Raw genomic sequence first — 22998 nt, forward strand, 5'->3', positions numbered from 1 at the left:
TTCCTGGTGTCATCCCCCTCCTCATTCGTGGATGTGTAAATAAAATTCCTGACTTGCCGAGTCCAATTTTGTTATTGCAGGAAGTGTGGTGCTTTTGTTCCACTGAAACTTCCCAACTCTGCTGAGAGTTTCCGATGTCAAATACAAGTAAGATTCGAGTTTCTTTGCATTGTTACTCCCACAAAACACAGATCATTCTTGGATAGGAGTAGCTGGACCTGTTGAATTTCCACTTCCCTTTAAAATTAGAGCAGAGGAAGCAGATTTAAATTTGTTCCATGAACTTCCACCAACTTGATGACTGTTCCAAAAGTTTGCAGTGTTAGAAATGCCTAAGCTTGTTTTCCAGGCAAGCTGGGATTTAGATGTTATTTCTTCCTTTTATTTGATGTTTTTTCTCTCTCTGATTCTAGTAAGAGAATATATTTTTTTTTTCCAGTTTTCCATCCTAATTGGAGTTTTTGTACATTGTAGGGCACATTTCCAAGGAAATTTACCAAATTCATGTTGGTAAAGCAGGAGCTATTCAGCACCATGCTGCCACTTTTTTCCTTTCAACCCCTTAACAGGTCTCATTCTACCCATACACAGTATTACCAGCAATAACTTGGTGTCGAGTTGTATTTCAGAGGTAGCAATAAAACAAAGTTGACATTTTATTTTGTGCCTCTCTGAACCTCTTTGTTTATTAACAAAGAACTCCAAAACAAAGCAAACAGAAAAACAAAAACCAAAACAAAAGCCCCTACAAACACTGCCCCCCAAGAAAAAACAATGACAGAGAAAACATACCAACATTATTAAATAAAAATTAAATCTTTACCCCTTAGAAAACGAGGCTAATTTAATTTTAATTCATTGTGGTTCTGATGTGTTAGGTAAATGAATTCATATAGTTTAAAAAATAAACAAGTCAACACAAATTAAATAAATACAAAAATAGAAAAATATAAGTAACAAAAATAGAAATATAAAATACAGTTTTAAGGGGTGAGAAAATCTCTAGAAAAGCTAAAGCTTTTACAGTATCCCCTAAATAGGTGGTACTCTCTTAACTGCTGCAGAGCGTTGAAACAAGCCTAGAGAAGCTTCAGTGTGCACCAAAAGCAGCTGCTGCTATAGGAAACCGGTGTTGTTTTAAGACCTCCCCCTCCCAAGTTCCTTGCACTTTGTGTTCACAGAGAAGTCACACGAGTCCTGATATATTTTTCCTTTCTTCAAGGATGATGACAACAAGAAAAGTCAACTCTTTAATTTTTGCTTATCCCTAGCAAGCAAAGCCCGGTGCCCCAGTGTGTCGGTGCAAACAGTGAAATGTCTGCAGCAAGTTCCCTCTGCCCCGCCCTCACCCTCGGGCTGGCAGCAGCTGCAGGTGTGAGCTGTTAGGATAACGAGGGGACAGAGCAGCCGCAGGCGTGAGCTGTAAAGGATAATGAGGGGCAGGTGGCTCCTGCCCGAGCTGCTTACGCGGGGAGCCTCAGCTCACTCTAGCGTGGAGCTGCCGGAGGGAGCAGCTTCTGCGAGGCTCTCTGGAGTGTCTTACGGGATGATGGCGAGCTCGTCTTACAGAGTTTGGGGGAACCCTCGGATATGGAGTATTGCTTCAGGAGATGCCGAGGGACAAACCTTTGTGCCGGGCAGCAGGAGCAGGTGAGCCGGTGTGGATTTGTAGGGGGGACTTTTCTCCTTTTCCCTTTCAATTTTGTCTTCCCAATCCTTCCCTGGCATCCCTAGAAAAAAAAAAAGGGGGTTTTGAGGACAAAAGAGTTTAAATTGAGGAAAGAAACTCCTTTTATTGTCTGTGTTCAAACTGGGGGAATCCCCCTTCACCTGGGATTTTAATAAATAGTGGTACTTCTATGCGGTGCTTTTATTACTTTATTACTTATATGGTGCTTTTATTCAATATTGCATTCTTTGGTGGTACATAGTGTTTTGTTTTATTTTTTGGTATTATTTATTGCCTGTAATTTGGTTTTTGAGCGAAGGTAACTGTATGGATGGGTTTGTTTGTATTTGAGGTAGAATTAATTTAAGTAACTTTTTTTTTTTTTTTTTAAATAGGCTTCTGATACGTGCAATTGGGGTTTTGTTTTTGTTTATTGTATGTAGGGATTCAGATTACCTAGGGCCAGCCTGGCCGGTGGAGGTTTTGTTAGATGCAATTTTAATATTTTTAAAAGTTTTTTTCTGTTTAGTTGTTTTAAGGTGGTTTTCAATAATTTTTTGTGTAGTTTTATTTTGTTTGTAGATGGTGTATGCTAAGGGATACGGTCTATTTATTTGGTGGTAGGTTTCTTAGTTTACATGTCGATCAGATTGTTTTTGAACTGAGTTTTATTGTTGAAATATTTTTTTTTGGTGAGATATTGTATTTTTAAAGGAAATGTTTTCTAAGGTTTACAATGGTGGAAGTGGCTGTAGGGTGAGGTATAGGGGAGGTTATTTATTTAGCGGTGGCTTTTATCATGGTGAGTATGTAGTGTTTGTTTTGGTGGGTTGAGGTAGTGGAATGTAGGTAATTTTTTGTGTTTCCTAATATTTGTAATTGGATTATTGTTTATTATAGTATAGGGGTTAATTTATTTGGCTTGTTTGATTGCAGTATATGTTTTATACTTATGGATCATTTGAAAGGTATTGTTTATAGTTACATTGATTTTTTTGGTTTTGTGTGTATTTATAAGTGGTATTTTTGTTTTGATGGTTTGAGGTTTATGGGTTTCTTGAGTTAGGAATGATTTGTTTTGGTGTTTTTAATTGAAATTTATTTGTGACTTCTTTGTTGTGTAGTTTGATTTGTTTGTTGCTGTCGGGGTTTAGGGTAAATTTGAGAGGAAACCTTTGAATGGGGTTCTTCTGGAAAGTAAACCTAAACAGTCTCTTTCTTTTAAACTGCTTTTGCAAAGAATTTCTTTGGAGAAAAGTGGGAAAACCTATTTGTTTAACAAACAAAGTGGTCGCAAGCATAAAGAATGAATAATATGAAATAATAAAACTTTTTGTTATTTTGAAGCGAGATGGTAACTTCAGAAAGTCTTTGCTGTGGGCTGTAGCTGAGCTCTTTTGGTCTCTTATCAGCTGTTCTGGTGTTGATAAAATGCTCAGGTGCAGGCCCCGTGGGCTGCAGGTGCCAGCTCTCGGCGCTGCTCTGGGTTTTTCAGTCTGCAGCAGGTTTAAACAGTCCTAAGAAAAAGGAAAACAAATAGCGAGGGAACTTCTCTGCCCTAACTAGCTGAAACTAAGAGCAAAGCACATCTTTGTGCTGCAGTCTGTCTGTGCTTGAGCTGAATATACGAGAGAGGGTATTCAGAGGAGTGAAAGTCATTTTCTTAAAACAAACTGCACCCATTTTCTTTCTTGCTTAGCTCTCAAAATCAGTCTTAAAGGTCCAGAACAAGCGACTGGGGATACAAGCGGCATAAACTCACCCTAGGGCATTCTATGTCTTATCCCCATATCATAAACTTACCAAAACAAATTGAATTCTAACTCTAGGAACACATACATTCCACACACTTATGTCTTTATAGAAGCAACATACAGCTGTATACAGACAATGGTAGCGATAGTTAATAAACAGTGATGCTTACAGATGGTTCTTACTTAACAGTTAGATTTTCTGGACGTTCACATCCGTGTTGTTTCATTTTTCTGTGCTGTTCACTATGTGCAACTCGGTTGCAGTCATTTTGCAGTCTAAGGGGAGTCAAGGTTGCAGCTACTGACAGCTTGGACCTGGGAGTAAAGTGCAGCAGTGTTCAGAATTGAAAGTGGCAGAAGCCCACTCCCGGGCACAGAGCTCTGTGCAGGAACGGTGGGTCTCTTCTGTGGGAAGCTAAACTCACCCCTCCAAGTTCCTGATGTCAGTTTGCAGGTGTTTGGCAGTCTAAGGGCAGCCAGGGTTTCAGCTTCTGGCAGCTTGGTTATGGGAGTAATGTGCACTGTTCAGAATTGTAAGTGGCAGAAGCTCACTCCGGGGCACAGACCTCTGTGCAGGAACGGGGACCCCTTTTCTGGGGAAACTAAACACACCTCCCTGGATCCGATTGTCAGTTTTAAGGAGCCATTTGGCAGTCTAAGGGGAGCCAGGCTTCCAGCTACTGACAGCGTGGATCTGGGAGTAATGTGCACTGTTCAGAATTCTAAGTGGCAGAAGCCCACTCCGGGGCACACAGCTCTGTGCAGGAACAGTGGGTCTTTTCTCTGGGAAGCTAAACTCACCCCAGTAGGTTCCTGATGTCAGTTTGCAGGTGGCATTTGGCACTCCAAGGACAGTTAGGGTTCCAGCTTCTGACAGCTTGGTTCTGGCAGTAATGTGCACTGTTTAGAATTCTAAATGGCAGAAGCCCACTCCCGAACACGGAGCTCTGTGCAGGAACGGTGACTGTCTTTCGTGGGAACCTAAACTCCCCCCATCAGGCTCCTGATGTCAGTTTATAGGACAGATTTGGCACCCCAAGGACAATAAGGGTTTCAGCTCCTAGGAGCTTGGATATGGAAGAAGTGCAGCAGTGTTCAGGATTCTAAGTGGCAGAAGCCCACTCTGGGACACAAAGCTCTGTGCAGGAACAGTGGGTCTCTTCTGTGGGAAGCTAAACTCACCCCCCGAAGTTCCTAATGTCAGGTTGTAGGAGACATTTGACACTCCAAGGACAGTTAGTGTTTCAGCTTCTGGCAGCTTGGATCTGGCAGATATCCTGTGCTGGACTTATTTTCAGCTGGCAGAAGCCCACTCCCCGGCACAGAGCTATGTGCAGGAACGGTGGCTGTCTTTCGTGGGAACCTAAACTCCCCCCATCAGGCTCCTGATGTCAGTTTATAGGATAGATTTGGCACTCGCAGGACAGTAAGGGTTCCAGCTTCTGGGAGCTTGGATCTGGCAGATATCCTGTGCTGAATTTTTTTTTAGCAGGCAGTAGCCCTCTCTGGGTCAGAGGGCTCTGTGCAGGAAGCGTCGCCCCTTTTCTGTGGGATCTGGACTCACCGCATCAGGTTCCTAATGTCAGGTTGTAGGAGACATTGGGCACTCCAAGGACAGTTAGGGTTCCAGCTTCTGACAGCTTGGTTCTGGGAGTAATGTGCACTGTTCAGAATTCTAAGTGGCAGAAGCCCACTCCCGGGCACAGAGCTCTGTGCAGGAACAGTGGCTCTCTTCTGTGGGAAGCTAAACTCACCCCTCCAAGTTCCTGATGTCAGGCTGTAGGAGACATTGGGCACTCCAAGGACAGTTAGGGTTCCAGCTTCTGGATGCTTGGATCTGGCAGAAGTCCTGTGCTGAACTTATTTTTATCAGTTAGCAGCCCACTCCGTGGCCGAGAGTTCTGTGCAGGAACTGTGGGTTATTTCTGTGGGAAACTAAACTCACCCCAGCAGGTTCCTGATTTCAGGCTGTAGGAGACATTTGACACTCCAAGGATAGTAAGGGTTCCAGCTTCTGGATGCATGGATCTGGCAGAAGTCCTGTGCTGAACTTATTTTTATCAGTTAGCAGCCCACTCCGTGGCCGAGAGTTCTGTGCAGGAACGGTGGGTCTTTTCTGTGGAAAGCTAAACTCACCCCTCCAAGTTCCTGATGTCATTTTGCAGGGGGTGTTTGGCAGTCTAAGGGGAGCTAGGGTTTCAGCTTCATGGCAGCTTGGTTGTGGGAGTAAGTACACTGTTCAGAATTCTAAGTGGCAGAAGCCCACTCCCGGGCACAGAGCTCTGTGCAGGAACAGTGGCTCTCTTCTGTGGGAAGCTAAACTCACCCCCCGAAGGTCCTAATGTCAGGTCGTAGGAGACATTTGGCACTCGCAGGACAATTAGGGTTCCAGCTTCTGACAGCTTGGTTCTGGGAGTAATGTGCACTCTTCAGAATTCTAAGTGGCAGAAGCCCACTCCGAGGCAGAGAGCTCTGTGCAGGAACTGTGGGTCTTTTCTGTGGGAAACTAAACTCACCCCAGCAGGTTCCTGATGTCAGGCTGTAGGAGACATTTGGCACTCCAAGGACAGTAAGGGTTCCAGCTTCTGGATGCTTGGATCTGGCAGAAGTCCTGTGCTGAACTTATTTTTATCAGTTAGCAGCCCACTCCGTGGCCGAGAGTTCTGTGCAGGAACGGTGGGTCTTTTCTGTGGAAAGCCAAACTCACCCCTCCAAGTTCCTGATGTCAGTTTGCAGGGGGTGTTTGGCAGTCTAAGGGCAGCTAGGGTTTCAGCTTCATGGCAGCTTGGTTGTGGGAGTAAGTACACTGTTCAGAATTCTAAGTGGCAGAAGCCCACTCCCGGGCACAGAGCTCTGTGCAGGAACAGTGGCTCTCTTCTATGGGAAGCTAAACTCACCCCCCGAAGTTCCTAATGTAAGGTCGTAGGAGACATTTGGCACTCGCAAGACAGTTAGGGTTCCAGCTTCTGGGTGCTTGGATATGGGAGAAGTGCAGCAGTGTTCAGAATTCTAAGTGGCAGAAGCCCACTCCCGGGCACAGAGCTCGGTGCAGGAACGGTGGCTGTCTTTCTTGGGAACCTAAACTCCCCCCATCAGGCTCCTGATGTCAGTTTATAGGATAGATTTGGCACTCGCAGGATAGTAAGGGTTCCAGTTTCTGTGAGCTTGGATCTGACAGATATCCTGTGCTGAATTTTTTTTTAGCAGGCAGTAGCCCTCTCTGGGTCAGAGGGCTCTGTGCAGGAAGCGTCGCCCCTTTTCTGTGGGATCTGGACTCACCGCATCAGGTTCCTAATGTCAGGTTGTAGGAGACATTGGGCACTCCAAGGACAGTTAGGGTTCCAGCTTCTGACAGCTTGGATATGGGAGAAGTGCAGCAGTGTTCAGAATTCTAAGTGGCAGAAGCCCATTCCCGGGCACAGAGCTCTGTGCACGAACAGTGGCTCTCTTCTGTGGGAAGCTAAACTCACCCCCTGAAGTTCCTGATGTCAGGCTGTAGGAGACATTTGGCACTCGCAGGACAGTTAGCGTTCCAGCTTCTGGGAGCTTGGCTATGGGAGTAATGTGCACTGTTAAGAATTCTAAGTGGCAGAAGCCCACTCCGAGGCAGAGAGCTCTGTGCAGGAACTGTGGGTCTTTTCTGTGGGAAACTAAACTCATCCCAGCAGGTTCCTGATGTCAGGCTGTAGGAGACATTTGGCACTCCAAGGACAGTAAGGGTTCCAGCTTCTGGATGCTTGGATCTGGCAGAAGTCCTGTGCTGAACTTATTTTTATCAGTTAGCAGCCCACTCCGTGGCAGAGAGTTCTGTGCAGGAACGGTGGGTCTTTTCTGTGGAAAGCTAAACTCACCCCTCCAAGTTCCTGATGTCAGTTTGCAGGGGGTGTTTGGCAGTCTAAGGGCAGCTAGGGTTTCAGCTTCATGGCAGCTTGGTTGTGGGAGTAAGTACACTGTTCAGAATTCTAAGTGGCAGAAGCCCACTCCCGGGCACAGAGCTCTGTGCAGGAACAGTGGCTCTCTTCTGTGGGAAGCTAAACTCACCCCCCGAAGGTCCTAATGTCAGGTCGTAGGAGACATTGGGCACTCCAAGGACAGTTAGAGTTCCAGCTTCTGACAGCTTGGTTCTGGGCGTAATGTGCACTGTTCAGAATTCTAAGTGGCAGAAGCCCACTCCGAGGCAGAGAGCTCTGTGCAGGAACGGTGTGTCTTTTCTGTGGGAAACTAAACTCACCCCAGCAGGTTCCTGATGTCAGGCTGTAGGAGACATTTGGCACTCCAAGGACAGTAAGGGTTCCAGCTTCTGTATGCTTAGATCTGGCAGAAGTCCTGTGCTGAACTTATTTTTATCAGTTAGCAGCCCACTCCGTGGCCGAGAGTTCTGTGCAGGAACGGTGGGTCTTTTCTGTGGAAACCTAAACTCACCCCTCCAAGTTCCTGATGTCAGTTTGCAGGGGATGTTTGGCAGTCTAAGGGCAGCTAGGGTTTCAGCTTCATGGCAGCTTGGTTGTGGGAGTAAGTACACTGTTCAGAATTCTAAGTGGCAGAAGCCCACTCCCGGGCACAGAGCTCTGTGCAGGAACGGTGGGTCTCTTCTGTGGGAAGCTAAACACACCCCCCGAAGTTCCTAATGTCAGGTTGTAGGAGACATTTGGCACTCGCAGGACAGTTAGGGTTCCAGCTTCTGGGAGCTTGGCTATGGGAGAAGTGCAGCAGTGTTCAGAATTGTAAGTGGCAGTAGCCCACTCCCTGGCACAGAGCTCTGTGCAGGAACGGTGGGTCTTTTCTGTGGGAAACTAAACTCACCCCAGCAGGTTCCTGATGTCAGGCTGTAGGAGACATTTGGCACTCCAAGGACAGTAAGGGTTCCAGCTTCTGGATGCTTGGATCTGGCAGAAGTCCTGTGCTGAACTTATTTTTATCAGTTAGCAGCCCACTCCGTGGCCGAGAGTTCTGTGCAGGAACGGTGGGTCTTTTCTGTGGAAAGTTAACTCACCCCTCCAAGTTCCTGATGTCATTTTGCAGGGGGTGTTTGGCAGTCTAAGGGCAGCTAGGGTTTCAGCTCCATGGCAGCTTGGTTGTGGGAGTAAGTACACTGTTCAGAATTCTAAGTGGCAGAAGCCCACTCCCGGGCACAGAGCTCTGTGCAGGAACGGTGGCTCTCTTCTGTGGGAAGCTATACTCACCGACTAAGTTCCTAATGTCAGGTTGTCGGAGACATTGGGCACTCCAAGGACAGTTAGGGTTCCAGCTTCTGACAGCTTGGTTCTGGGAGTAATGTGCATTGTTCAGAATTCTATGTGGCAGAAGCCCACTCCCGGGCACAGAGCTCTGTGCAGGAACTGTGTGTCTTTTCTGTGGGAAACTAAACTCACCCCAGCAGGTTCCTGATGTCAGGCTGTAGGAGACATTTGGCACTCCAAGGACAGTAAGGGTTCCAGCTTCTGGATGCTTGGATCTGGCAGAAGTCCTGTGCTGAACTTATTTTTATCAGTTAGCAGCCCACTCCGTGGCCGAGAGTTCTGTGCAGGAACAGTGGCTCTCTTCTTTAGGAAGCTAAACTCACCCCTCCAAGTTCCTGATGTCAGTTTGCAGGGGGTGTTTGGCAGTCTAAGGGCAGCTAGGGTTTCAGCTTCATGGCAGCTTGGTTGTGGGAGTAAGTACACTGTTCAGAATTCTAAGTGGCAGAAGCCCACTCCGGGGCACAGAGCTCTGTGCAGGAACAGTGGCTCTCTTCTGTGGGAAGCTAAACTCACCCCCCGAAGTTCCTAATGTCAGGTTGTAGGAGACATTTGGCACTCGCAGGATAGTTAGGGTTCCAGCTTCTGGGAGCTTGGCTATGGGAGAAGTGCAGCAGTGTTCAGAATTCTAAGTGGCAGTAGCCCACTCCCTGGCACAGAGCTCTATGCAGGAACGGTGGGTCTTTTCTGTGGGAAACTAAACTCACCCCAGCAGGTTCCTGATGTCAGGCTGTAGGAGACATTTGGCACTCCAAGGACAGTAAGGGTTCCAGCTTCTGGATGCTTGGATCTGGCAGAAGTCCTGTGCTGAACTTATTTTTATCAGTTAGCAGCCCACTCCGTGGCCGAGAGTTCTGTGCAGGAACGGTGGGTCTTTTCTGTGGAAAGCTAAACTCACCCCTCCAAGTTCCTGATGTCAGTTTGCAGGGGGTGTTTGGCAGTCTAAGGGCAGCTAGGGTTTCAGCTTCATGGCAGCTTGGTTGTGGGAGTAAGTACACTGTTCCGAACTCTAAGTGGCAGAAGCCCACTCCCGGGCACAGAGCTCTGTGCAGGAACGGTGGGTCTCTTCTGTGGGAAGCTAAACTCACCCCCCGAAGTTCCTAATGTCAGGTTGTAGGAGACATTGGGCACTCTAAGGACAGTTAGGGTTCCAGCTTCTGGGAGCTTGGCTATGGGAGAAGTGCAGCAGTGTTCAGAATTCTAAGTGGCAGTAGCCCAGTCCCTGGCACAGAGCTCTGTGCAGGAACGGTGGGTCTTTTCTGTGGGAAACTAAACTCACCCCAGCAGGTTCCTGATGTCAGGCTGTAGGAGACATTTGGCACTCCAAGGACAGTAAGGGTTCCAGCTTCTGGATGCTTGGATCTGGCAGAAGTCCTGTGCTGAACTTATTTTTATCAGTTAGCAGCCCACTCCGTGGCCGAGAGTTCTGTGCAGGAACGGTGGGTCTTTTCTGTGGAAAGCTAAACTCACCCCTCCAAGTTCCTGATGTCAGTTTGCAGGGGGTGTTTGGCAGTCTAAGGGCAGCTAGGGTTTCAGCTTCATGGCAGCTTGGTTGTGGGAGTAAGTACACTGTTCAGAATTCTAAGTGGCAGAAGCCCACTCCCGGGCACAGAGCTCTGTGCAGGAACGGTGGCTCTCTTCTGTGGGAAGCTATACTCACCGACTAAGTTCCTAATGTCAGGTTGTAGGAGACATTGGGCACTCGCAGGACAGTTAGGGTTCCAGCTTCTGACAGCTTAGTTCTGGGAGTAATGTGCACTGTTCAGAATTCTAAGTGGCAGAAGCCCACTCCCTGGCACAGAGCTCTGTGCAGGAACTGTGGGTCTTTTCTGTGGGAAACTAAACTCACCCCAGCAGGTTCCTGATGTCAGGCTGTAGGAGACATTTGGCACTCCAAGGACAGTAAGGGTTCCAGCTTCTGGATGCTTGGATCTGGCAGAAGTCCTGTGCTGAACTTATTTTTATCAGTTAGCAGCCCACTCCGTGGCCGAGAGTTCTGTGCAGGAACGGTGGGTCTCTTCTGTGGAAAGTTAACTCACCCCTCCAAGTTCCTGATGTCAGTTTGCAGGGGGTGTTTGGCAGTCTAAGGGCAGCTAGGGTTTCAGCTTCATGGCAGCTTGGTTGTGGGAGTAAGTACACTGTTCAGAATTCTAAGTGGCAGAAGCCCACTCCCGGGCACAGAGCTCTGTGCAGGAACGGTGGCTCTCTTCTGTGGAAAGCTATACTCACCGACTAAGTTCCTAATGTCAGGTTGTCGGAGACATTGGGCACTCCAAGGACAGTTAGGGTTCCAGCTTCTGACAGCTTGGTTCTGGGAGTAATGTGCACTGTTCAGAATTCTAAGTGGCAGAAGCCCAGTCCCTGGCACAGAGCTCTGTGCAGGAACTGTGTGTCTTTTCTGTGGGAAACTAAACTCACCCCAGCAGGTTCCTGATGTCAGGCTGTAGGAGACATTTGGCACTCCAAGGACAGTAAGGGTTCCAGCTTCTGGATGCTTGGATCTGGCAGAAGTCCTGTGCTGAACTTATTTTTATCAGTTAGCAGCCCACTCCGTGGCCGAGAGTTCTGTGCAGGAATGGGGGGTCTTTTCTGTGGAAAGCTAAACTCACCCCTCCAAGTTCCTGATGTCAGTTTGCAGGGGATGTTTGGCAGTCTAAGGGCAGCTAGGGTTTCAGCTTCATGGCAGCTTGGTTGTGGGAGTAAGTACACTGTTCAGAATTCTAAGTGGCAGAAGCCTACTCCGGGGCACAGAGCTCTGTGCAGGAACTGTGGGTCTCTTCTGTGGGAAGCTAAACTCACCCCCCGAAGTTCCTAATGTCAGGTTGTAGGAGACATTGGGCACTCCAAGGACAGTTAAGGTTCCAGCTCCTGGGAGCTTGGCTATGGGAGAAGTGCAGCAGTGTTCAGAATTCTAAGTGGCAGAAGCCCACTCCGGGGCACAGAGCTCTGTGCAGGAACTGTGGGTCTCTTCTGTGGGAAACTAAACTCACCCCAGCAGGTTCCTGATGTCAGGCTGTAGGAGACATTTGGCACTCCAAGGACAGTAAGGGTTCCAGCTTCTGGATGCTTGGATCTGGCAGAAGTCCTGTGCTGAACTTATTTTTATCAGTTAGCAGCCCACTCCGTGGCCGAGAGTTCTGTGTAGGAACGGGGGGGTCTTTTCTGTGGAAAGCTAAACTCACCCCTCCAAGTTCCTGATGTCAGTTTGCAGGGGATGTTTGGCAGTCTAAGGGCAGCTAGGGTTTCAGCTTCATGGCAGCTTGGTTGTGGGAGTAAGTACACTGTTCAGAATTCTAAGTGGCAGAAGCCCACTCCCGGGCACAGAGCTCTGTGCAGGAACGGTGGATCTCTTCTGTGGGAAGCTAAACTCACCCCCCGAAGTTCCTAATGTCAGGTTGTAGGAGACATTGGGCACTCGCAGGACAGTTAAGGTTCCAGCTCCTGGGAGCTTGGCTATGGGAGAAGTGCAGCAGTGTTCAGAATTCTAAGTGGCAGAAGCCCAGTCCCTGGCACAGAGCTCTGTGCAGGAACTGTGTGTCTTTTCTGTGGGAAACTAAACTCACCCCAGCAGGTTCCTGATGTCAGGCTGTAGGAGACATTTGGCACTCCAAGGACAGTAAGGGTTCCAGCTTCTGGATGCTTGGATCTGGCAGAAGTCCTGTGCTGAACTTATTTTTATCAGTTAGCAGCCCACTCCGTGGCCGAGAGTTCTGTGCAGGAATGGGGGGTCTTTTCTGTGGAAAGCTAAACTCACCCCTCCAAGTTCCTGATTTCAGTTTGCAGGGGATGTTTGGCAGTCTAAGGGCAGCTAGGGTTTCAGCTTCATGGCAGCTTGGTTGTGGGAGTAAGTACACTGTTCAGAATTCTAAGTGGCAGAAGCCCACTCCTGGACACAGAGCTCTGTGCAGGAACGGTGGGTCTTTTCTGTGGGAAGCTATACTCACCCCCCGAAGTTCCTAATGTCAGGTTGTAGGAGACATTGGGCACTCCAAGGACAGTTAAGGTTCCAGCTCCTGGGAGCTTGGCTATGGGAGAAGTGCAGCAGTGTTCAGAATTCTAAGTGGCAGAAGCCCACTCCGGGGCACAGAGCTCTGTGCAGGAACGGTGGGTCTTTTCTGTGGGAAACTAAACTCACCCCAGCAGGTTCCTGATGTCAGGCTGTAGGAGACATTTGGCACTCCAAGGACAGTAAGGGTTCCAGCTTCTGGATGCTTGGATCTGGCAGAAGTCCTGTGCTGAACTTATTTTTATCAGTTAGCAGCCCACTCCGTGGCCGAGAGTTCTGTGCAGGAACGGTGGGTCTTTTCTGTGGAAAGCTAAACTCACCCCTCCAAGTTCCTGATGTCAGTTTGCAGGGGGTGTTTGGCAGTCTAAGGGCAGCTAGGGTTTCAGCTTCATGGCAGCTTTGTTGTGGGAGTAAGTACACTGTTCAGAATTCTAAGTGGCAGAAGCCCACTCCCGGGCACAGAGCTCTGTGCAGGAACAGTGGCTCTCTTCTGTGGGAAGCTATACTCACCGACTAAGTTCCTAATGTCAGGTCGTAGGAGACATTGGGCACTCCAAGGACAGTTAGGGTTCCAGCTTCTGGGAGCTTGGTTCTGGGAGTAATGTGCACTGTTCAGAATTCTAAGTGGCAGAAGCCTACTCCGGGGCACAGAGCTCTGTGCAGGAACTGTGGGTCTCTTCCGTGGGAAGCTAAACTCACCCCCCGAAGTTCCTAATATCAGGTCGTAGGAGACATTTGGCACTCGCAGGACAGTTAGGGTTCCAGCTTCTGGGAGCTTGGATATGGGAGAAGTGCGGCAGTGTTCAGAATTCTAAGTGGCAGAAGCCCACTCCCGGGCACAGAGCTCTGTGCAGGAACGGGGGGTCTTTTCTGTGGAAAGCTAAACTCACCCCTCCAAGTTCCTGATGTCAGTTTGCAGGGGGTGTTTGGTAGTCTAAGGGCAGCTAGGGTTTCAGCTTCATGGCAGCTTGGTTGTGGGAGTAAGTACACTGTTCAGAATTCTAAGTGGCAGAAGCCCACTCCCGGGCACAGAGCTCTGTGCAGGAACAGTGGCTCTCTTCTGTGGGAAGCTATACTCACCGACTAAGTTCCTAATGTCAGGTTGTAGGAGACACTGGGCACTCCAAGGACAGTTAGGGTTCCAGCTTCTGACAGCTTGGTTCTGGGAGTAATGTGCACTGTTCAGAATTCTAAGTGGCAGAAGCCCACTCCCTGGCACAGAGCTCTGTGCAGCAACTGTGTGTCTTTTCTGTGGGAAACTAAACTCACCCCAGCAGGTTCCTGATGTCAGGCTGTAGGAGACATTTGGCACTCCAAGGACAGTAAGGGTTCCAGCTTCTGGATGCTTGGATCTGGCAGAAGTCCTGTGCTGAACTTATTTTTATCAGTTAGCAGCCCACTTCGTGGCCGAGAGTTCTGTGCAGGAACGGTGGGTCTTTTCTGTGGAAAGCTAAACTCACCCCTCCAAGTTCCTGATGTCAGTTTGCAGGGGATGTTTGGCAGTCTAAGGGCAGCTAGGGTTTCAGCTTCATGGCAGCTTGGTTGTGGGAGAAAGTACACTGTTCAGAATTCTAAGTGGCAGAAGCCCACTCCCGGGCACAGAGCTCTGTGCAGGAACGGTGGCTCTCTTCTGTGGGAAGCTATACTCACCGACTAAGTTCCTAATGTCAGGTTGTAGGAGATATTGGGCACTCGCAGGACAGTTAGGGTTCCAGCTTCATGGCAGCTTGGCTATGGGAGAAGTGCAGCAGTGTTCAGAATTCTAAGTGGCAGAAGCCCACTCCCAGGCACAGAGCTCTGTGCAGGAACTGTGGGTCTTTTCTGTGGGAAACTAAACTCACCCCAGCAGGTTCCTGATGTCAGGCTGTAGGAGACATTTGGCACTCGCAGGACAGTTAGGGTTCCAGCTTCTGGGAGCTTGGTTCTGCGAGTAATGTGCACTGTTCAGAATTCTAAGTGGCAGAAGCCTACTCCGGGGCACAGAGCTCTGTGCAGGAACTGTGGGTCTTTTCCGTGGGAAGCTAAACTCACCCCCCGAAGTTCCTAATGTCAGGTCGTAGGAGACATTTGGCACTCGCAGGACAGTTAGGGTTCCAGCTTCTGGGAGCTTGGATATGGGAGAAGTGCGGCAGTGTTCAGAATTCTAAGTGGCAGAAGCCCACTCCCGGGCACAGAGCTCTGTGCAGGAACGGGGGGGTCTTTTCTGTGGAAAGCTAAACTCACCCCTCCAAGTTCCTGATGTCAGTTTGCAGGGGGTTTTTGGTAGTCTAAGGGCACCTAGGGTTTCAGCTTCATGGCAGCTTGGTTGTGGGAGTAAGTACACTGTTCAGAATTCTAAGTGGCAGAAGCCCACTCCCGGGCACAGAGCTCTGTGCAGGAACAGTGGCTCTCTTCTGTGGGAAGCTATACTCACCGACTAAGTTCCTAATGTCAGGTTGTAGGAGACATTGGGCACTCCAAGGACAGTTAGGGTTCCAGCTTCTGACAGCTTGGTTCTGGGAGTAATGTGCACTGTTCAGAATTCTAAGTGGCAGTAGCCCACTCCCTGGCACAGAGCTCTGTGCAGGAACTGTGTGTCTTTTCTGTGGGAGAGTAAACTCACCCCAGCAGGTTCCTGATGTCAGGCTGTAGGAGACATTTGGCACTCCAAGGACAGTAAGGGTTCCATCTTCTGGATGCTTGGATCTGGCAGAAGTCCTGTGCTGAACTTATTTTTATCAGTTCGCAGCCCACTCCGTGGCCGAGAGTTCTGTGCAGGAACGGTGGGTCTCTTCTGTGGAAAGTTAACTCACCCCTCCAATTTCCTGATGTCATTTTGCAGGGGGTGTTTGGCAGTCTAAGGGCAGCTAGGGTTTCAGCTTCATGGCAGCTTGGTTGTGGGAGTAAGTACACTGTTCAGAATTCTAAGTGGCAGAAGCCCACTCCCGGGCACAGAGCTCTGTGCAGGTACGGTGGCTCTCTTCTGTGGAAAGCTATACTCACCGACTAAGTTCCTAATGTCAGGTTGTAGGAGACATTGGGCACTCCAAGGACAGTTAGGGTTCCAGCTTCTGGGAGCTTGGATCTGGCAGATATCCTGTGCTGAATTTATTTTTAGCAGGCAGTCGCCCTCTCTTGGTCAGAGGGCTCTGTGCAGGAAGCGTTGCTCCTTTTCTGTGGGAATCTGGATTCACTGCATCAGGTTCCTAATGTCAGGTTGTAGGAGACATTTGGCACTCCAAGGACAGTTAGGTTTCCAGCTTCTTGGAGCTTGGCTATGGGAGAAGTGCAGCAGTGTTCAGAATTCTAAGTGGCAGAAGCCCACTCCGGGGCACAGAGCTCTGTGCAGGAACGGTGTGTCTTTTCTGTGGGAAACTAAACTCACCCCAGCAGGTTCCTGATGTCAGGCTGTAGGAGACATTTGGCACTCCAAGGACAGTAAGGGTTCCAGCTTCTGGATGCTTGGATCTGGCAGAAGTCCTGTGCTGAACTTATTTTTATCAGTTAGCAGCCCACTCCGTGGCCGAGAGTTCTGTGCAGGAACGGGGGGTCTTTTCTGTGGAAAGCTAAACTCACCCTTCCAAGTTCCTGATGTCAGTTTGCAGGGGATGTTTGGCAGTCTAAGGGCAGCTAGGGTTTCAGCTTCATGGCAGCTTGGTTGTGGGAGTAAGTACACTGTTCAGAATTCTAAGTGGCAGAAGCCCACTCCCGGGCACAGAGCTCTGTGCAGGAACGGTGGCTCTCTTCTGTGGGAAGCTATACTCACCGACTAAGTTCCTAATGTCAGGTTGTAGGAGACATTGGGCACTCCAAGGACAGTTAGGGTTCCAGCTTCTGGGAGCTTGGCTATGGGAGTAATGTGCACTGTTCAGAATTCTAAGTGGCAGTAGCCCACTCTGGGGCCCAGAGCTCTGTGCAGGAACTGTGGGTCTTTTCTGTGGGAGAGTAAACTCACCCCAGCAGGTTCCTGATGTCAGGCTGTAGGAGACATTTGGCACTCCAAGGACAGTAAGGGTTCCAGCTTCTGGATGCTTGGATCTGGCAGAAGTCCTGTGCTGAACTTATTTTTATCAGTTAGCAGCCCACTCCGTGGCCGAGAGTTCTGTGCAGGAACGGTGGGTCTCTTCTGTGGAAAGTTAACTCACCCCTCCAATTTCCTGATGTCATTTTGCAGGGGGTGTTTGGCAGTCTAAGGGCAGCTAGGGTTTCAGCTCCATGGCAGCTTGGTTGTGGGAGTAAGTACACTGTTCAGAATTCTAAGTGGCAGAAGCCCACTCCGGGGCACAGAGCTCTGTGCAGGAACAGTGGCTCTCTTCTGTGGGAAGCTAAACTCACCCCCCGAAGTTCCTAATGTCAGGTTGTAGGAGACATTTGGCACTCGCAGGACAGTTAGGGTTCCAGCTTCTGGGAGCTTGGCTATGGGAGAAGTGCAGCAGTGTTCAGAATTCTAAGTGGCAGAAGCCCACTCCGGGGCACAGAGCTCTGTGCAGGAACGGTGGGTCTTTTCTGTGGGAAACTAAACTCACCCCAGCAGGTTCCTGATGTCAGGCTGTAGGAGACATTTGGCACTCGCAGGACAGTTAGGGTTCCAGCTTCTGGGAGCTTGGTTCTGCGAGTAATGTGCACTGTTCAGAATTCTAAGTGGCAGAAGCCTACTCCGGGGCACAGAGCTCTGTGCAGGAACTGTGGGTCTTTTCCGTGGGAAGCTAAACTCACCCCCCGAAGTTCCTAATGTCAGGTCGTAGGAGACATTTGCACTCGCAGGACAGTTTGGGTTCCAGCTTCTGGGAGCTTGGATATGGGAGAAGTGCGGCAGTGTTCAGAATTCTAAGTGGCAGAAGCCCACTCCCGGGCACAGAGCTCTGTGCAGGAACGGGGGGTCTTTTCTGTGGAAAGCTAAACTCACCCCTCCAAGTTCCTGATGTCAGTTTGCAGGGGGTGTTTGGCAGTCTAAGGGCAGCTAGGGTTTCAGCTTCATGGCAGCTTGGTTGTGGGAGTAAGTACACTGTTCAGAATTCTAAGTGGCAGAAGCCCACTCCCGGGCACAGAGCTCTGTGCAGGAACGGTGGCTCTCTTCTGTGGGAAGCTATACTCACCGACTAAGTTCCTAATGTCAGGTTGTCGGAGACATTGGGCACTCCAAGGACAGTTAGGGTTCCAGCTTCTGACAGCTTGGTTCTGGGAGTAATGTGCACTGTTCAGAATTCTAAGTGGCAGAAGCCCAGTCCCTGGCACAGAGCTCTGTGCAGGAACTGTGGGTCTTTTCTGTGGGAAACTAAACTCACCCCAGCAGGTTCCTGATGTCAGGCTGTAGGAGACATTTGGCACTCCAAGGACAGTAAGGGTTCCAGCTTCTGGATGCTTGGATCTGGCAGAAGTCCTGTGCTGAACTTATTTTTATCAGTTAGCAGCCCACTCCGTGGCCGAGAGTTCTGTGCAGGAATGGGGGGTCTTTTCTGTGGAAAGCTCAACTCACCCCTCCAAGTTCCTGATTTCAGTTTGCAGGGGATGTTTGGCAGTCTAAGGGCAGCTAGGGTTTCAGCTTCATGGCAGCTTGGTTGTGGGAGTAAGTACACTGTTCAGAATTCTAAGTGGCAGAAGCCTACTCCGGGGCACAGAGCTCTGTGCAGGAACTGTGGGTCTCTTCTGTGGGAAGCTATACTCACCGACTAAGTTCCTAATGTCAGGTTGTAGGAGACATTGGGCACTCCAAGGACAGTTAGGGTTCCAGCTTCTGTGAGCTTGGATCTGGCAGAAGTCCTGTGCTGAACTTATTTTTATCAGTTAGCAGCCCACTCCGTGGCCGAGAGTTCTGTGCAGGAACGGTGGGTCTTTTCTGTGGAAAGCTAAACTCACCCCTCCAAGTTCCTGATGTCAGTTTGCAGGGGGTGTTTGGCAGTCTAAGGGCAGCTAGGGTTTCAGCTTCATGGCAGCTTGGTTGTGGGAGTAAGTACACTGTTCAGAATTCTAAGTGGCAGAAGCCCACTCCCGGGCACAGAGCTCTGTGCAGGAACAGTGGCTCTCTTCTGTGGGAAGCTAAACTCACCCCCCGAAGTTCCTAATGTCAGGTTGTAGGAGACATTTGGCACTCGCAGGATAGTTAGGGTTCCAGCTTCTGGGAGCTTGGCTATGGGAGAAGTGCAGCAGTGTTCAGAATTCTAAGTGGCAGAAGCCCACTCCGGGGCACAGAGCTCTGTGCAGGAACTGTGGGTCTTTTCTGTGGGAAACTAAACTCACCCCAGCAGGTTCCTGATGTCAGGCTGTAGGAGACATTTGGCACTCCAAGGACAGTAAGGGTTCCAGCTTCTGGATGCTTAGATCTGGCAGAAGTCCTGTGCTGAACTTATTTTTATCAGTTAGCAGCCCACTCCGTGGCCGAGAGTTCTGTGCAGGAACGGTGGGTCTTTTCTGTGGAAACCTAAACTCACCCCTCCAAGTTCCTGATGTCAGTTTGCAGGGGATGTTTGGCAGTCTAAGGGCAGCTAGGGTTTCAGCTTCATGGCAGCTTGGTTGTGGGAGTAAGTACACTGTTCAGAATTCTAAGTGGCAGAAGCCCACTCCCGGGCACAGAGCTCTGTGCAGGAACGGTGGGTCTCTTCTGTGGGAAGCTAAACTCACCCCCCGAAGTTCCTAATGTCAGGTTGTAGGAGACATTTGGCACTCGCAGGACAGTTAGGGTTCCAGCTTCTGGGAGCTTGGCTATGGGAGAAGTGCAGCAGTGTTCAGAATTCTAAGTGGCAGTAGCCCACTCCCTGGCACAGAGCTCTGTGCAGGAACGGTGGCTCTCTTCTGTGGGAAGCTATACTCACCGACTAAGTTCCTAATGTCAGGTTGTCGGAGACATTGGGCACTCTAAGGACAGTTAGGGTTCCAGCTTCTGACAGCTTGGTTCTGGGAGTAATGTGCACTGTTCAGAATTCTAAGTGGCAGAAGCCCACTCCCGGACACAGAGCTCTGTGCAGGAACTGTGGGTCTTTTCTGTGGGAAACTAAACTCACCCCAGCAGGTTCCTGATGTCAGGCTGTAGGAGACATTTGGCACTCCAAGGACAGTAAGGGTTCCAGCTTCTGGATGCTTGGATCTGGCAGAAGTCCTGTGCTGAACTTATTTTTATCAGTTAGCAGCCCACTCCGTGGCCGAGAGTTCTGTGCAGGAACGGTGGGTCTCTTCTGTGGAAAGTTAACTCACCCCTCCAAGTTCCTGATGTCATTTTGCAGGGGGTGTTTGGCAGTCTAAGGGCAGCTAGGGTTTCAGCTCCATGGCAGCTTGGTTGTGGGAGTAAGTACACTGTTCAGAATTCTAAGTGGCAGAAGCCCACTCCCGGGCACAGAGCTCTGTGCAGGAACGGTGGATCTCTTCTGTGGGAAGCTAAACTCACCCCCCGAAGTTCCTAATGTCAGGTTGTAGGAGACATTGGGCACTCCAAGGACAGTTAAGGTTCCAGCTCCTGGGAGCTTGGCTATGGGAGAAGTGCAGCAGTGTTCAGAATTCTAAGTGGCAGAAGCCCACTCCGGGGCACAGAGCTCTGTGCAGGAACTGTGGGTCTTTTCTGTGGGAAACTAAACTCACCCCAGCAGGTTCCTGATGTCAGGCTGTAGGAGACATTTGGCACTCCAAGGGCAGTAAGGGTTCCAGCTTCTGGATGCTTGGATCTGGCAGAAGTCCTGTGCTGAACGTATTTTTATCAGTTAGAAGCCCACTTCGTGGCCGAGAGTTCTGTGCAGGAACAGTGGCTCTCTTCTGTGGGAAGCTAAACTCACCCCCCGAAGTTCCTAATGTCAGGTTGTAGGAGACATTTGGCACTCGCAGGATAGTTAGGGTTCCAGCTTCTGGGAGCTTGGCTATGGGAGAAGTGCAGCAGTGTTCAGAATTCTAAGTGGCAGAAGCCCACTCCGGGGCACAGAGCTCTGTGCAGGAACTGTGGGTCTTTTCTGTGGGAAACTAAACTCACCCCAGCAGGTTCCTGATGTCAGGCTGTAGGAGACATTTGGCACTCCAAGGACAGTAAGGGTTCCAGCTTCTGGATGCTTAGATCTGGCAGAAGTCCTGTGCTGAACTTATTTTTATCAGTTAGCAGCCCACTCCGTGGCCGAGAGTTCTGTGCAGGAACGGTGGGTCTTTTCTGTGGAAACCTAAACTCACCCCTCCAAGTTCCTGATGTCAGTTTGCAGGGGATGTTTGGCAGTCTAAGGGCAGCTAGGGTTTCAGCTTCATGGCAGCTTGGTTGTGGGAGTAAGTACACTGTTCAGAATTCTAAGTGGCAGAAGCCCACTCCCGGGCACAGAGCTCTGTGCAGGAACGGTGGGTCTCTTCTGTGGGAAGCTAAACTCACCCCCCGAAGTTCCTAATGTCAGGTTGTAGGAGACATTTGGCACTCGCAGGACAGTTAGGGTTCCAGCTTCTGGGAGCTTGGCTATGGGAGAAGTGCAGCAGTGTTCAGAATTCTAAGTGGCAGTAGCCCACTCCCTGGCACAGAGCTCTGTGCAGGAACGGTGGCTCTCTTCTGTGGGAAGCTATACTCACCGACTAAGTTCCTAATGTCAGGTTGTCGGAGACATTGGGCACTCTAAGGACAGTTAGGGTTCCAGCTTCTGACAGCTTGGTTCTGGGAGTAATGTGCACTGTTCAGAATTCTAAGTGGCAGAAGCCCACTCCCGGACACAGAGCTCTGTGCAGGAACTGTGGGTCTTTTCTGTGGGAAACTAAACTCACCCCAGCAGGTTCCTGATGTCAGGCTGTAGGAGACATTTGGCACTCCAAGGACAGTAAGGGTTCCAGCTTCTGGATGCTTGGATCTGGCAGAAGTCCTGTGCTGAACTTATTTTTATCAGTTAGCAGCCCACTCCGTGGCCGAGAGTTCTGTGCAGGAACGGTGGGTCTCTTCTGTGGAAAGTTAACTCACCCCTCCAAGTTCCTGATGTCATTTTGCAGGGGGTGTTTGGCAGTCTAAGGGCAGCTAGGGTTTCAGCTCCATGGCAGCTTGGTTGTGGGAGTAAGTACACTGTTCAGAATTCTAAGTGGCAGAAGCCCACTCCCGGGCACAGAGCTCTGTGCAGGAACGGTGGATCTCTTCTGTGGGAAGCTAAACTCACCCCCCGAAGTTCCTAATGTCAGGTTGTAGGAGACATTGGGCACTCCAAGGACAGTTAAGGTTCCAGCTCCTGGGAGCTTGGCTATGGGAGAAGTGCAGCAGTGTTCAGAATTCTAAGTGGCAGAAGCCCACTCCGGGGCACAGAGCTCTGTGCAGGAACGGTGGGTCTTTTCTGTGGGAAACTAAACTCACCCCAGCAGGTTCCTGATGTCAGGCTGTAGGAGACATTTGGCACTCCAAGGACAGTAAGGGTTCCAGCTTCTGGATGCTTGGATCTGGCAGAAGTCCTGTGCTGAACTTATTTTTATCAGTTAGCAGCCCACTCCGTGGCCGAGAGTTCTGTGCAGGAACGGTGGGTCTTTTCTGTGGAAAGCTAAACTCACCCCTCCAAGTTCCTGATGTCAGTTTGCAGGGGGTGTTTGGCAGTCTAAGGGCAGCTAGGGTTTCAGCTTCATGGCAGCTTGGTTGTGGGAGTAAGTACACTGTTCCGAACTCTAAGTGGCAGAAGCCCACTCCCGGGCACAGAGCTCTGTGCAGGAACGGTGGGTCTCTTCTGTGGGAAGCTAAACTCACCCCCCGAAGTTCCTAATGTCAGGTTGTAGGAGACATTTGGCACTCGCAGGACAGTTAGGGTTCCAGCTTCTGGGAGCTTGGCTATGGGAGAAGTGCAGCAGTGTTCAGAATTCTAAGTGGCAGTAGCCCAGTCCCTGGCACAGAGCTCTGTGCAGGAACGGTGGGTCTTTTCTGTGGGAAACTAAACTCACCCCAGCAGGTTCCTGATGTCAGGCTGTAGGAGACATTTGGCACTCCAAGGACAGTAAGGGTTCCAGCTTCTGGATGCTTGGATCTGGCAGAAGTCCTGTGCTGAACTTATTTTTATCAGTTAGCAGCCCACTCCGTGGCCGAGAGTTCTGTGCAGGAACGGTGGGTCTTTTCTGTGGAAAGCTAAACTCACCCCTCCAAGTTCCTGATGTCAGTTTGCAGGGGGTGTTTGGCAGTCTAAGGGCAGCTAGGGTTTCAGCTTCATGGCAGCTTGGTTGTGGGAGTAAGTACACTGTTCAGAATTCTAAGTGGCAGAAGCCCACTCCCGGGCACAGAGCTCTGTGCAGGAACGGTGGCTCTCTTCTGTGGGAAGCTATACTCACCGACTAAGTTCCTAATGTCAGGTTGTAGGAGACATTGGGCACTCGCAGGACAGTTAGGGTTCCAGCTTCTGACAGCTTAGTTCTGGGAGTAATGTGCACTGTTCAGAATTCTATGTG

General features: G+C 49.8%; 1 long non-coding RNA gene across 1 annotated transcript in view; it reads left to right on the forward strand.

Annotated features, from left to right (window-relative positions):
* The first annotated feature begins 1474 nt into the window (after positions 1-1474).
* The window catches only part of LOC136305218 (uncharacterized), a 54346-nt gene continuing 32822 nt past the window's right edge, over positions 1475-22998 (forward strand). Inside the window, exon 1 of the long non-coding RNA XR_010725158.1 lies at positions 1475-1650. This is a non-coding gene — a long non-coding RNA (uncharacterized lncRNA). The remainder of the gene's footprint in view (positions 1651-22998) is intronic.

The sequence above is a fragment of the Chamaea fasciata genome, unplaced genomic scaffold (assembly GCF_029207755.1).
Source record: "Chamaea fasciata isolate MVZ Bird 193981 ecotype frontalis unplaced genomic scaffold, bChaFas1.0.hap1 SCAF_322, whole genome shotgun sequence".
Taxonomy (NCBI): domain Eukaryota; kingdom Metazoa; phylum Chordata; class Aves; order Passeriformes; family Sylviidae; genus Chamaea; species Chamaea fasciata.